General features: G+C 31.8%; 1 long non-coding RNA gene across 3 annotated transcripts; it reads left to right on the top strand.

Moving 5' to 3' along the window:
- On the top strand, positions 1–6,373 carry LOC123556627 (uncharacterized). Of its 3 annotated transcripts, XR_008370907.1 has the most exons (5): positions 72–86; positions 451–498; positions 3,900–4,091; positions 5,163–5,364; positions 5,611–6,373. It is a non-coding gene; the product is annotated as an uncharacterized LOC123556627 (long non-coding RNA). The 3 variants fall into 3 exon arrangements; XR_006687502.2 differs by lacking the exon at positions 3,900–4,091 and having other exon boundaries at positions 15–86; XR_008370906.1 differs by lacking the exons at positions 451–498; positions 3,900–4,091 and having other exon boundaries at positions 1–86.
- The last annotated feature ends 50 nt before the right edge of the window (positions 6,374–6,423 follow it).

Consider the following 6,423-nt stretch of genomic DNA (forward strand, 5'->3'; position numbering starts at 1 on the left):
GAATCACCGAAAAAAGAGGAATACTATTATACTTATAAACAAATTTTCTGTTTCGATTCGGCACTGAATGGTTTAGTTGTGTACAAGTAAGTAGATTGCAATTAATGCCTTCTATATTTTGATTGACATTCAGAGTATATATACTGTAAAAATAACCAGTTCTTAATTATCTGATTAGCAAACTTATTAAATAATACGTTTGTATTATGTCTTTTCTAGTAGATAATATTGTACAGTTAACGTATGATAATGCACCTCAGCATAATATTGAGTAGAAAAAGAGTTATTTTATAGTTAGTATACGTATAATAAGTTTGAAAATTAAGAAAATATTTTTGGAAAGTAATTCAGCATTTTTATCAACACGAAGAGGTTATGTACAGTAATTATTTTAGAATATCTAAAGTCCCGTTGTTATTAAGCCAAAATGTAACACGGTGTATATTTCAGAAAATATAGATCCTGTAAGTTTCGGTGCGGGGGTCGTTGCAGGCTGTGGTAAGCATATCTTTTACTGTCACTTTTAGAAGAGTTAAAACTCTATTGTCAGAACTTAAATACCTTATTACCTAAATGTTTTTTGCACTGCTCAACATTACATGTAAGTTCAAACTTTGGATATGGCAATAACTATAGAATATTTTGACAACACTCAACGAGTAGTAAAAATATGAAGAATAGTGGATCCAGTAATTTCTTTAAAAAGGCGTCCATTTGAATGTTTGTTTGTCCGTCTGTCTGTCAGTGGCCAAATATGACCCTTAAATTCACATAAGAATATTTCGCAAAACCTTGTACATGTATTAGTAACTTTTTTCTTGTTCCGGTTGTTTGTATTAAATGTTTTTATTTTAGTTATATGTAGAACGATCTACTCACCCAGTACAGCTGTCAATATATATTTCATTAAGGAGGTAGTATACCTACTTTCTATTGTAAATTTCTTTTATTTCTGTCCCTTCAAGTACAATTTTTATTCAGGTTTGAAGTGCATGACCATCCAAAGGTCCCTTATATTGAAATAAGACGGAAAATAGGGATAATTTACACTTTTCAGTGTAATTTGGTCTCACAGTTATCCAAATCTGCATAGCTGATCATGTTATTAGTATGCGCGTAAACTTTATGATATAAGCTTAAATGTTTATGTCGTGGGAGGTCGTGTTTCCAAGGTAACACATTTTCTCTCATTTTGAACAACTGTGTATGATAACGGGTCTTTCGACGGCTTGAGGGCCATTCTGTTAATGACCAACATGGAATATTTGGGTAATATTATTAGCAGAATACCAAACATCTTACATGGTTCCCCATTTTACTTAACGTTTAAAGTTACCTTGGCATCAGAAATGTTTAAAGTATCTTATATCTTGCATTTTATCGTAATTTCTTAAAACATATACAGTTATCTTTCTTGTATAATATAGCTTCAAAACAATTTAACAAGTAAGTAATATATTCGTGTTACTTGCATTTACATTTGTTTAATTTAACAAATTCTTACAGCAGTACCCCTAGTCTGAAATTTTTATTGTAAAAGCATTGTTCTTGCAAATATTATTCTCAAGGATAGTGTTGAAATAGAGATATATAGCTGAAGCTCAGCTTCTTAAAAAGACCAGTGTCAACGGCTTAATTTTTTTTATATAGATACACATGTATGTAGGTTAAGGGATTCGTTTCCAAGGTAACATTAATTTGATTCAAGAACTTATTATTTTCTACTGACATTTGAGCAAGTTTATAGCACAGTTTAAGTCTATAAATTCCAAATTATCAATAGAAATTACAAATCAAACTACCAAATTTTTATTTGAAAAATGGGCATAAGAAGTAGCCTTTCACCCTGCTTTAGTTCCAATAACATTAGATTCTTACATTCTGCATAACATTTCAATATACATTGTAACTACATAAAAGCCAAAAAATATTGATCGTTACTCCCAGCGAAAGACTCATACAAATATTTCGGAAAATTATGACTGTTTAAAATTGTTCAGTTAAAAGTAGAAATGCTCGGAATTATGTACGTTCAAACAAAAAGCTATTATTTTGCGCGGTTACTGACACGTAACGCCATGACGTCAATGGTGTCATGCTTTGTAGCGTTTCTGTGATATTTTACAAATTATTTCACCATCATTAAACTATTAAGCATCAGCTTAGAGACAGGTTAATGATTTTTATACAAACTGACTCCTATATAACCCCCAAACATGTTTGTTTGGGGGCTATATAGGAGTCAGTTTGCCGCGTCACGTCGCGTCGCGTCCCATCTATATCTCATTTATTATTAAATGGATTTGATTCAAACTTAAAATAGATGTTCCACCTTATCACCCACATCATGTGACACAATGTGCATAACTTTGACACCAATTTTTGATGAATTATGCTCCCTTTTACATAGAATTTAAGGTAAATTTTGATGCATTTTCACTATATCTCGGTTATTTCTAAATGGATTTGATTCAAACCTAAAATAGGTATTCCAACTTATCGCCCACATCATGTGACACAATGTGAATAACTTTGCCACCAAAATTTTATGAATTATGCCCCCTTGTACTTAGAATTTAAGGTAAATCTTGATGCATTTTCACTATATCACAGTTACTACGAAATGCATTTGTTTCAAACTTGAAGTAGTTGTTCCACACTATCACCCACATCATATGACACAAGATGCATAACTCTTGCACCAATATTTCCTGAATTATGTCCCCTTTGTGCTTAGAATTATACTTGTATAGTGTTTTGATACACTTTATCTCTACCGCTATTATTATTTGATATTTTTAACACGGACTCAAGTTATTGCTCAAATTTCGTCCACCATTGGAGTCATTAAACACTCCAGTGACAGTTCTTGACAGATTGACAGATTTAAATGCTTTTAGAAACACAGGTATAACATCATAAAATACAGGTCAAGTTCGATTTAAATTGCACCTTCTTGTGGCCATGTCTTTCTTATGATTGCCATTCCTCTGTGACAAGACCGTATTGTGGGGATATTCGTCACTCCTGTGACAGTTCTAGTTTAAGAAAAATAAATATACAAACACATTTATTTTGTCGTTAGCGTTGTCACGTTATCATGCGCACATACAAATGTTAATATACTACCTCCTTAATGTGACAGTACGTGGTTAAAAGTTGTCTCATAACTTTGTCGTAAAATATCCCAGTATTTTTTAATTAGCTTTGCAGGTCTTACTTGCAAACCCCTATTGAATGTGAAAATAAATCGCTTCTTTAAATTGACAAATCAAAAGCTATTTAAATAGATTTAATAGTAAACGTATTTATAAAATAAAATCTGTAAGAAGATTAAAGTCTGTAAAGTCGAATAATCTCACTGTTAAAACATACTAGGAAAATGCGTCATGTTTTATTAACACAAATTCCGTATTTAGATGAATAAATGGCACTAAGACTTTCTATTCATAAATTATCTAGTACATGTATTTTACACTTAGAATATCGCGCTCTGTGATGAAATATTAATCTCTGTTCAAAAGGTAAATTTAACTTGAACCAGCTTATATATAATGTTTAAATGTGTACTATATTTACTTTAGGTTTCAATAGATGCCAATTACTTGCTTAGATACTTAGATAAACATTGTTTCAAAAATCTGTTCGAATGCTTTTGGTGATCATTCTCCGCATTAAACATACATGAATCTTAGGTTAGTGGTGTGGTTGGTAGATCTAGTTATGAGGTGATTTATTTCGGTGTTTATGCTACATGAACGACAAAATAGAATCGGCAAATTTATGTATTGCGCTAGCATGACCACCTAAAAATTTCATTTCTTATATTTACATTATATTTCCCTTCCATTTGTAAACAAGATTATATTATAAACTGCACACATTTAACATTAAATCAGCTTCCCGGCCATTGTGTACACCAGACGGGACAACTGCAATGTCATCTAAGAAACGTTCTACTTGACTTTATGCGGACGTCGTCAAAACAGCGGTCCATTTTCACCAAGCAGCGTTGACGTCTTTCACGCCTTTTCTTTGCTGTTTATACGAAATAAACGTCATAATGGTCCATGGAAAAGAATAGGGCGACTGTAAATATTTGACTTTGTTCTTAAGAAAAGAAAAAAATGTAAACTACAAATTAAAATAAAATGATGAAATTCGTTCTGAATATATGTTGAAATCAAATATGTATGCTTTCACAATTCCCGTATTTCATTTATGCTGTCCGTACCTATTTCACGAAAATTTCCCCTACAATTGAAAATAATAATAAATATTTGCATGTTCATATGTTGTCCATATTTTAAAGCTTAAAATATTCCTGAATCAATTTTCAAGCTTTATTTAAGCAGTTACTGTGAAAACACCTTTCGAGCGATGAAAAATGTAGAATTTATTCGCTTTTTCTTTCATCATATTTGTTCGGTGAAATATTATTTTACATCGTGTCCTTACAGACACATGAGACAGTTTTCTATATGTATGTAGGCAAATTGTTTCCTACAGACAGAATTTCTTTAAACTTTGTTTACTGACAAAAATATGTATAAAAAATCATCGGTACCGGTGTGTCTTTCCACATTGTCACGTGTTCCATGTTTTTCATGTAATGGTCCGTATTTCCTTCATGTTCTATGTCTTGTTCTAACAAGCTAATGAATTACATAAACCCAAATGACTCCATTAAGGAAAATTGTTCCCTTTCCCGTAGCTTGTTGATAGTATATCAGAATATGTACTTCATAAATTTGTCAGTCTCAATGATGTTGAACATCATCAATTATATTGAACATTATCATAATAAACGGGCCGCTGACAGCTAACAATTAATTGTAATAACTAATGAAAGATAGAGAGGTTGTTATCTATACATACACTGCTTAACTGATTTCATTTTAGGAGGCTGCAAATGCAAATGTAAAAAATAACTGATATAAATGTTCATTTCGGAAGTCAGTGTCCAAGTTGTGAAGACCGCTGACTTCAAATCACTCAAATTTACAACATTGCTTTGTTTGTAGAATTATTTCATTTAAGACAGCCATCAAGTTTGCTAGCAAAAGGTCAATGATTCTACCAAGGCAGCAGCCAGTGCCTGAAATGGTGTCTGGAAGGGCATGATGTCTGCATTTTATCTCTTCAAGTATGATATTTTTCAGTTATAACAGCTGGTGGGGTAGCTCTATGGCATTATAAAGAGCAGATTGGTAAATTATTAACGGACCTAACGAAGTGGGTAAACATGAAGATAAAGTCATTGGCAAGATACGCACAAGAAATCTTCAGAGCCGTTGCAGAAACGACAAGGCAACTCGTGTTATCAGCTTATCAATCCCTGAGCAACCGATGGAATTCAATTTCGTAAGCATTTATTTGTCTATATACCTTTGTGCTAAAAGAGCATTGATTATTGACGGCACTCATTCAGAATACATGTCCACAACTTATCTTTTATTTTGCGATTTTCAATTAAAGTCGGTATGGATTTATTAATATAAAGCTGTCCAATATATTATAAAGGCATAAACTTTCAAAATTGGTGCTTCGTTTAACCAAGGATATAAGATGGCCAGCTTAACTTATTGTTGTGTAACTGTTTACTTGTAGCCCAGAAAACCGAAGAAGGATATTAGACGCTACGGGTTGTGTTGTAAACGCAGGTATAAATGCAGCCATTGGAAATGCTGAAAATCAAATCAGAATTAGATTTCCAAATCCAGACGCACCTGAAAGGCAAGTTTTAGAAGACATGGCTTCGGAAATGAGGCGATTTCAAATTGAGCATGGACAGTCAATGACCAGATATCTAACATAGCTTGATTGAGCAAAGGCTTATACAAAACTTAATATTCGACTAATCACCATGAAATTATGTCATCTTTTGTCAAAACAAATACTAGTATGATATATACATAAAAACAAATATGATATATACATAAAACAGTGTATGATCAACATAAAAGAGATGAGCATTCCTTTTGTTTGTATAAAAAGTATTTTAAGACATAATATGTACATACAGTTTAGGGCTTATAATCACTAGGTTTCGCTTACTGCTGTTTACATATCTGCATTTGTGTACGATTTGAAACATTAATCATTTATTTCTATGTAGACAACATGATATCTTAAAATTCTAGTATGAGAGGATCACTATCAAAATAAATATTATATATGTGTATGTTTAAATTGAAATTTGCATGATATCAATTAACTTATGTGTGTATTATGAAAATGGATTAATTTCATAAAACTCTTGTATTGTATTGTATTCGTAATAGGCTACTTGCTGTAGAATATTTAGTTACTTTTATGTACTTATCTCTTGATTTCTTTTGATTATGAAGAAAAACATGCAAACTCTTTAAAAGATGGTCATTTTGGTCATTAATATAACATAAATATTATGTTTATCTTGCT

This window comes from Mercenaria mercenaria, chromosome 5 (assembly GCF_021730395.1).
Source record: "Mercenaria mercenaria strain notata chromosome 5, MADL_Memer_1, whole genome shotgun sequence".
NCBI lineage: Eukaryota > Metazoa > Mollusca > Bivalvia > Venerida > Veneridae > Mercenaria > Mercenaria mercenaria.